Consider the following 9,571-nt stretch of genomic DNA (forward strand, 5'->3'; position numbering starts at 1 on the left):
CTGCCATACTTAAAGTAAATTTTAATTCCACTAATACTTTTAAAGGGACAATTTCCCCTACTTTTTATTGTTACTGAAACATGTTCTTTTTTGCTATTATTTTATTTTGTCTGAGCTTTTTAGAAATATGCTTTGCAGCAAGCCATAAACACAGGCAACAATAGACAGGAATTGTCCTATTGGCATTAAGGTTTGCTCATGCTCTTTGACCTTTGCAAGTCATACCACAGGAGGCGGGAGACTGACCTGTGACCATTTTCTGTTGTCTTATCTATCCACTGTTGTCAGTTTTCACTGTACTCCTATCTGTGATGAAAAGACACTGCTGGAAACTGATCTGTATAGAACAGGAACTGACAGCTTAGTTTATTTACTTCATTTATTTTTTTTGTTATTTTTCGATTTATAGTAAAATGGAAAATTTGAAGAAAAAAAAATCTACAAAAATGCATAAATATATGTTTGAAATAATTTTCTGATACATTTTCTGATACATTAACCCTTTAATTTTTATCACAACAGAAGGGATAGGAAAAGAGAAGGCTATTTGTCTACTCTAACTCTATCATACTGCCTCCATCTCCATGTCTGTACTGAATCTATTACTTTTCTGTGTAAAAAAAATAATATTGCCTATTTTTGTATCACCAAAAGTTTTATTGACAGATTAACATAACATATCTTTTTTTCCATGTAATTTTGCCTTATTTAGCACTATCATTGCTTTGCACAACTCACTCGCCTATGACCCTGACATTCTATTCATTTGCTCTCAGTTGTTTTGTTTTTTGCTTTTACTGCAGGTTTTTCACCAGAAAGAAACACGGATAAATCAGTGGCAATGAAACAATTCCTCCAGGAGTCCATTTTCCGAAAGGATCAGAAGTGAATGTGTTCTCATTATCCAGCATAGAGTTGGGTCAATATTCCCTTGGCTAAGCTATTTAAAAGCTTTTACTATACAGGTGATGTGTTCGATAGTTAGGAGAACCTCTTTGTTTTGGACTTCCCCTCCGATATTTATTGTAATTATATAATTTAGTATTGTGTAAAGAGGATTGAGCAGTCTGTATTGATGAATTTATTTCTATCGTTGGATCTGAGTGCCTGGGATTAAGTCTAGAAATCTACATTGTTCGCTGGATACCAAACTGCATCAGTTTAGTGCACTAACAGATAAGCACTCGTATACACTCAAGAATAATATCCTGTACTGTATATTGTATAATTTAAGACTCGTTGTTTGTAAGAAAATTCAATATTTTTTCCTTACAATAGTAAGTTATTACATTTATACGGTTTTATGTTTTTCGGCAGAGCAGAGTATTTCCTTTTGTGTTTTGTATGTCTAAGCAATGTTAGATACTGTAGCTGCCGCAAATTTAGTAGAGAATATTGTAATTTACATATAGCTATTTTATGTCATTTATGACCATATTGTAAATGAGGCAGATATTTTATCCCAATGTGTTGTACATGTTTAGTTGTTTTTTTCCCCTCTTATTTTACTGTTTTATATAATTTGTAACATTTATGTCTTCTCAGTGTTTATATTAATCATTTATTGTCAGAATTAAATATTTTTAATTACAATTTTTTTGAAAGTTTGGTTTTATAAAGGAAATATAAAGGGCAAAATATTTTCCTTTCCACTGACAGCCCAGGTCACTCATTTAACTATGAAACCTCTTTCACATGGGTGTAATTAGAGATTAGCAAACTTCCAGTAATTCGATTCATCATGAACTTCTTGGCTCAGCGTTTTTCTGACTTTATCCTGCATAAATGAGTTCAGCTTTCAGGTGCTCCAGTGGGCTGGAAAAGATGGATACAGTCCTAGGAGAGAGTCTCCAGCCCTCCGGAGCACCTGAAAGCTGAACTCATTTATGCAGGCTAAAGTCAGCAAATGCCGAGCCCGCCTCCTCCATGTATCTCTAAGGGAGAGCGGGGATGCAACGTTCGTGCATCACTGCCTCTTTCATAGAGCTGTATGGAGGGGGCATGTTGTTGACCTCAGTGAGGTCTAGGACACTCGCATTAGCAGCGGTAATGCTGGGTCCATGTAGAGGAGATCACAGGAATCCCAGTGGTCAGAAACAACAACCTTTGTAGGGGCTGGACAATATGATAGATAACAAACTTAAAGGTAATTCACAACATGTACAAGCCTCTGCAGAGATTTAAAGTGTACCTGTCGCCAACTAAAACTTTTGATATAATGTAGCTAATACCATTATATATACATTTGTAATATACATTGATTAAAAAATGTGTATATTTTTGGGTGAGAAAATGCTGTCCCGGCAGCTATTGCCTGTGTGTGTCTATGAGGAGTCCAAATACAGGAAGTGGGGGCAGGAGAAGCAGGGCTCTGTGCAGACTCCTGACTTGTCAATCATCCTGCTGTGTCACAGAGCCTGTAGCATGTCACAGAGCCTCTGTGTGTAGAGTCCTGCTTGTCCACCCTCACTTCCTGTATTTGGACTCCTCATAGAGACACACAGACAAAAAAAATTTTAACCAATGTATATTACACATATACATATAATTGTATTATCTACATTATATAAAAAGTTTTTTTTTTGATGACAGGTACACTTTCAGTTTTGTCTGTGGAAATCATTTTTAGCCCAGCAGCACCCTTTTGCCAAATTTGTGGACATAATGCTTTTTTTTCTTTGCTAGGCAACTCCTTCTTAAGGATGTTTTACCATGAAGATAAAAAGGTCTATACCGTTGCATTATGTGAAATTAAACAAATTTGCAAATACAAGTAATTCTCAGAAACAACTATTTTTGAAAGACAGCCCTACCAATACAGGCTGGATTCTCTCTTGTTTCTTGCCATGGGATACGTCCTGTAGACAGTTTTCTCTACTAGTCAGGCATGCTCAGTTCTCCTCACACACAGTTAATATCCAGCCAAACAGACTGCAGCATAAAACCTGCTACACTGTTCCCTTGTCTGTTTTTTTTTTTCTTGTCTGTACCAGTGGCCACTTACAGAACTAATAAAGGATGTCTGCGAGACCTCACTTTTACCCGAGGTCACAGAGTTCACTCTCATCAATAATAACTTATGATGCCACTATTTATTGAACTTATTTTTTTGATAGTTCAATAGGTTCCTGCGAATGTTCTTAGCCTTACCCTGCTAATCACATTCTCCCATTTAAGAAAGGATTCATTTTCTTCCTATTGGCATTAAGAAATGCCTTTTGTACTCATAGACTGTTAGAATCCTACTCGTACAGTATAATTTGGCCTTCCAATTTTTCATGATCAAATCCAATCAAAAGTTTAAAGGGTACCTCTCATCAAAAAAACTTTTGATATATTATAGATTAATGTATGCAGAATAACTTTACAATTGCATGTTATTAAAAAATATGCTTCTTTCTATTTAATTTTCCACTTTGAAGAAATGACCACTAGGGGTCTCCCTACCAGTCCTGGCAGCAAGCATTTCAGACTCATGCTGGAGTCCTAAACACTACGAGCTGCCAGTCTGCTTTGTTCACAGCCTGTTTGGCTGTGAACAAAGCAGACTGGCAGCTCTGAGTGTTTAGGACTCCAGCATGAGTCAGAAATGCTTGCTGACGGGACTGATCGGAAAAAATACAATAGAAAGAAGCATATTTTTCATTAACATGCTATTGGAAAGTTATTCAACATTCATTAATCTAAAATATATCAAAAGTTTATTTGATGAGAGGTACCCTTTAAGCAATGTATTTGAACAAATATGATATGCTTCCTCCAGTTTGTTGCACAGAGCTTCATCATACACAGGGAATGGAGAAATACCTGTAGTCCCCTAGCTATCAAATTATTCTGTAAATAATGTTCAAGATCTTATTCCACTATGTTTTCTTGGATTTAAATAATAATTCCTTCAAAAGGCAATGATAATGCAGTACATCATTATGAATACCATAATATTCACCTCTTTCCAGATCTCTACATATATTGGGCACAACCAATTATTGTCTATATATTTCCAATCCATACTGAACCACACTTTAGGAGTCATTGGACTGTTCATTCCACTTTGATCCTTATCCTTTTCTTTACTCTCGGACAAGGCAGTAATAATGTATTGAAATTAGTATTTTGGTGTTAGGACAAAAGTAGAAAGGCAGTAGGGTCATTATACACAAAGCAGTGTAACACTAATACTACATCCAAAACATGTATGATTACTATATTTCGTCACGTTGGTTGCTCCCTATGTGCTCCTTCCCCACATAGCAAGAGTAGACATGGCTTTAGCAGCTGGCCCTGTGGTCAGTTCCCATCATGCACTGCTGACATCTGATGTTAGTCTCTCTCCCTTGTATTCCCCAGGCTGCTAAAAAGAGAGTATGCAGCCTGTTTCGCACTTTATATTACGTCCCCTCACTGCTCAGCCTCTCACTTCGTATATATCTCAACTTCCCATAATTAATATCTCAACTTCCTATAAGTTGACATATGAGCTGCAGTACAGTTTGTAACTCTAGGCAAAGAGCTAGAAACATCACATTTTGGGACAGTACGTGGTTAGGGATAATGTGGGAAATTACTAAAACGAATGTATACTTTTGTACCACATACATTCAGAAGGAGTCACGTTTTGCATGATAGAATACTGTCAAGTCTGGCACATGTTTAAATGGTAATATTTAAGAAGTAGATGTGCCAAAACTGGGACTTTTTTTTAGGAATTTTGCACAGGCTTGTTTTTTTCATGAACAAGGTGGATGACACAGACAAGATTGCAATACTCAAAACATTTACTATTTTCTATGACACATTTTTAGCAAAAATGTTGGCACAAATTACACTTCGAGGAAGGTTGTGTAAAGAAACATGCTAAGGGTTACGGTCCCACATAACACTTACACAGCATATTTCCCGCTGCGCAAAAACATCTGCAGCAGCATAAAATATGCTGCGTATTCTCAGATGATCATACACACAGGGCTAGCCAGGGCAGCCCTGCGTTTTCAGTGAAGATTGGAGGTGGAGCCATTCTCCGGCATGGCTAACATGTGGCCCCACCTGCAATTTTCACTGAAAACACAGGGCTGTCACCGGCTAGCCCTGTGTTTATGAGCATTTGAAAATACACAGCGTATTTCACACTGCTGCAGAGGTTTTCGTGTGGCGTGAAATACGCTGTAAGCAGTACGTGGGACCGTAGCCTAAAACAGCCTAAAACAGTAATACATGACTAACAGGCAAACTTCTCTAATTTATCAACAAATAAACACAATGTGGGGGGGGGGGGCATTTATCAAAACCTGTCCAGAGGAAAAGTTGCTGAGTTGTCCATAGCAACCAATCAGATCGCTTCTTTCATTATTTAGACAACTTGTCGAAAATGAAAGAAGCTATCTGATTGGTTGCTATGGGCAACTCAGCAACTTTTCCTCCAGACAGGTTTTGATAAATCTCCCCCAGTGTGATATGATGCAAAATAACGATTACCACTAGGTCAGGGGCGGACATATCGCCTGTGCAGCAGGTTCAGCTGCACAGGGGCCCAGCGTGTAAGGGGGCCCGCCCTCACACGCTGGGCCGGTCCTACCATCGGACCCAGTGCACAGGGCCACCATCAGGGGTAAACCCATACACTTGTATGGGGCCCGGAGCTTCAGGGAGGCCCGGACGTCCCTGTACTTTTTTTTTCCCGGCTAGTCAGTGAGTGACTGCGACTGTCACTCACTGACTCCTGGCTGGGTACCTGTCAGAACTATGACCGGGCCTCATAGTCTGGGGGGCCCGCAGGACTATGAGGCCCGCTCTTTCTAGGGCGCAGGCCCCTTAAGAAGTACGGCAGGGCCGGACAGGCCAGGGGCTGATGGGAGTCACCTGACCTGTCCCGGCACGATCTCCAGTCCAGCAGCCTCCCGACGGATCCTCCCCGTGCAGTGGAACACTGTGACAGGAGCAGTAGCTGCACCGAACCCCGGCAGGGTAAGTGAACGGGGGGGGGGGGGGGGGTTGGATGGCGGCTATGTTGTTTGCAGACTACAATGGTGATGAGAGGTGCAGGGGAACAGGTGCTTGGGGTGTTATAGGGGTGATGAGAGGGGGGTTATGGGGGGTAATGAGAGGTGCAGGGGGGTGTTATGGGGGTGATGAGAGGTGCAGGGGGTGTTATGGGGGTGATGAGAGGTGCATGGGGAGGTTATGGGGGTGATGAGAGGTGAAGGGGGGTTATGGGGGTGATGAGAGGTGCAGGGGGGTGTTATGGGGGCGATGAGAGGTGCAGGGGGGTGTTATGGGGGTGATGAGAGGTGCATGGGGAGGTTATGGGGGTGATGAGAGGTGCAGGGGGGTTATGGGGGTGATGAGAGGTGCAGGGGGGTGTTATGGGGGTGATGAGAGGTGCAGGGGGTGTTATGGGGGTGATGAGAGGGGGTGTTATGGGGGTGATGAGAGATGCAGGGGAGTTATGGGGGTGATGAGCGATGCAGGGGGGGTTATGGGGGTGATGAGAGATGCAGGGGGGGTTATGGGGGTGATGAGAGGTGCAGGGGGGTGTTATGGGGGTGATGAGAGGGGGGGTTATGGGGTGATGAGAGGGGGGTTATGGGGGTGATGAGAGATGCAGGGGGGGTTATGGGGGTGATGAGAGATGCAGGGGGGTTATGGGGGTGATGAGAGGGGGTTATGGGGGTGATGAGAGATGCAGGGGGGGTTATGGGAGTGATGAGAGATGCAGGGGGGTTATGGGGGTGATGAGAGATGCAGGGGGGTTATGGGGGTGATGAGAGGTGCAGGGGGTGTTATGGGGGTGATGAGAGGTGCAGGGGGTGTTATGGGGGTGATGAGAGGGGGGGTGTTATGGGGTGATGAGAGGTGCAGGGGGGGTTATGGGGGTGATAAGAGGTGCAGGAGGGTGTTATGGGGGTGAAGAGAGGTGCAGGGGGGTGTTATGGGGGTGGTGAGAGATGCAGGGGGGATTATAGTAGTGATGAGGAGAGGTGTGGGGGGGTTATAGTAGTGATGAGGAGAGGTGAGGGGGGTTATAGTAGTGATGAGGAGAGGTGCGGGGGGTTATAGTAGTGATGAGGAGAGGTGCGGGGGTTATAGTAGTGATGAGGAGAGGTGTGGGGGGGTTATAGTAGTGATAAGGAGAGGTGCGGGGGGTTATAGTAGTGATGAGGAGAGGTGCGGGGGGGTTATAGTAGTGATGAGGAGAGGTGTGGGGGGTTATAGTAGTGATGAGGAGAGGTGCAGGGGGTTATAGTAGCGATGAGGAGAGGTGCGGGGGTGGTTATAGTAGTGTTGAGGAGAGGTTTGGCAGGGGTTATGGGGGTGATGAGGAATGATGAGGACACAGAGGATAAGAGGTATTATATTTAGTGGGTATAGTGTGTGGCAGAATTATATTTAGTGGGTACAGTGTATAGCAGTATTATATTCAGGGTACAGTGTATAGCAGTATTATATTCAGAGTACGGTGTGTGGCAGGATTATATTTAGTGGGCACAGTGTATAGCAGTATTATATTCAGGGTACAGTGTATAGCAGTATTATATTCAGGGTATGGTGTGTGGCAGGATTATATTTAGTGGGCACAGTGTATAGCAGTATTATATTCAGGGTACAGTGTATAGCATTATTATATTCAGGGTACAGTGTATAGCAGTATTATATTCCGGGTACAGTGTGTGGCAGTATTATATTCAGGTTACAGTGTGTGGCAGGATTATATTCAGTGGATACAGTGTATGGCAGTATTATATTTAGTGGGTACAGTGTACAGCAGTATTATATTCAGGTTACAGTGTCTGGCAGTATTATATTTAGGGTACAGTGTGGAGCAGTATTATATTTAGTAGGTACAGTGAATAGCAGTATTATATTTAGTGGGTACAGTGTATGGCAGTATTCTATTCATGGTACAGTGTGTGGCAGTATTATATTCAGGGTACAGTGTGTGGCAGTATTATATTCAGGGTACAGTGTGTGGCAGTATTATATTCAGGGTACAGTGTGTGGCAGGATTATATTCAGGGTACAGTGTGTGGCAGGATTATATTCAGGGTACAGTGTGGGGCAGTATTTTATTTAGGTTACACTTTCTGGCAAGGTTATAATGATTATTGTCTTCATGCAGAGGATGAGGATCTGCTGACAAAGTGAGGAGCCAATGATGTCCGGATGTCAGACTCTGCAGAGAAGATGGAGCTGGAGGAAGACCTGGTCTCTGGACGAGATGAAGAAGAAAAGATTACAGAGAAGATATCACTTAAGTCAGAAGACGTCACTCAGGTCACTGACATCATTGTGTGTTCTTATGACTGTCCCATCAGAGCTGTAGTCACTTGTAAGTTCTGCAGTGATGATGGGTAAAACTGTGTCCAATCTGTGTCTCTTCAGCTGTTACAAAACTACAACTCCCATTGCCAGAGGCTCTTCAGACATGATGGGAGTTTTAGCTTTCCAACAGCTGGAGAACCACTTCAACCAAGGTGATCGGTGGGAGTCTCAGGCCTTGAGTTGTGTAAGGGGCCCCGAAATTTCTGATGGCAGCCCTGCCAGTGCACATATGACAGGGAAACCAGTCTTGCCCAGTCACTAAACTGCTACTTACATCTGCCCATGGGGACTTCCTGGCTGAGGTGCGTGCGGTGAGTGACGTCATCGCAAGCACCTGGATGCTGACGTCCAGCGCAGAGCGTTCGATAACGTCACTTATAGTGCGCACCTCTGCCAGGAAGTCCTCTCAGGCAGATGTAAGTAGTGCAGGCAAGGTAAGAGTGTGTGGGTGAGTGAGAGTGTGTGTGTGTTTGTTTGGGGTTAACATCAGTGTTGAGGGATTAGTCAATGTCATTGTATACATCTACCACAGTAGTGCACCTACATTTCTGTATTGTATTCTAATTGTTACACATCCACACCGTTTATCTGGTGTAGGATTCTATTGTGGCACTTGTAGTCCGCGGCAGGCATCCTCCATTGTATGCATTTTTATGCTGGGGATCGCCCCTAGCAATGGACTACAAGGGCAGGATCTGCTCCCCCAGTATATATGCACAACTGCATTTGGGGTTGAGCACCTCCAGCCATTTGAGACCACGTTTAATGTTGTTTGTAAATTTATACGTGGAGGTGTGTAAACTCCATATGTTAATGCGCCTTGAACATTTTCCAGGCAGCATTAGGGTTGCACCTGTGAGGCCATGCACCTATATCAGCCAACTTGGGTGGGGCTTGTAGCCTCTCTCCCCCCTTCCATTGTATGTGTGCTTAGTCACGCTGGAAGGAACTGGGAGCAGGCTACATGTCGACCTAGTGCTGCTGTAATTGCCCACTGGCCCCTGGTTTTTGCTTACTACGCACAGGTAGGTTAGCGTTAGGTCCCGTGCCATCTGAGAAACCTTGGCGTTGGTGTGCGGGCTCTGGTGTGTCCTTAATATAAGGATACACTGGCGAATGTCTCAATTTTAACATCAGTGTTGAGGGATTAGCCAATGTCATTGTATACATCTACCACAGTAGTGCACCTACATTTCTGTAAGGTTATCCTACACTACCTTATGTGGGGAATCTATGCTACCTAATGTGGGGAATA

General features: G+C 43.2%; 1 protein-coding gene across 2 annotated transcripts in view; it reads left to right on the forward strand.

The window, feature by feature from the left end:
• LIN7A (lin-7 homolog A, crumbs cell polarity complex component) overlaps nucleotides 1-1,591 on the forward strand; it is a 65,956-nt gene extending 64,365 nt beyond the window's left edge. For both annotated transcript variants that reach the window (XM_056574447.1, XM_056574445.1), the window contains exon 5: nucleotides 804-1,591. The gene's annotated coding sequence lies outside the window, so the exon portion shown is untranslated. The remainder of the gene's footprint in view (nucleotides 1-803) is intronic.
• The last annotated feature ends 7,980 nt before the right edge of the window (nucleotides 1,592-9,571 follow it).

Source organism: Hyla sarda, chromosome 4 (genome assembly GCF_029499605.1).
Source record: "Hyla sarda isolate aHylSar1 chromosome 4, aHylSar1.hap1, whole genome shotgun sequence".
Taxonomy (NCBI): domain Eukaryota; kingdom Metazoa; phylum Chordata; class Amphibia; order Anura; family Hylidae; genus Hyla; species Hyla sarda.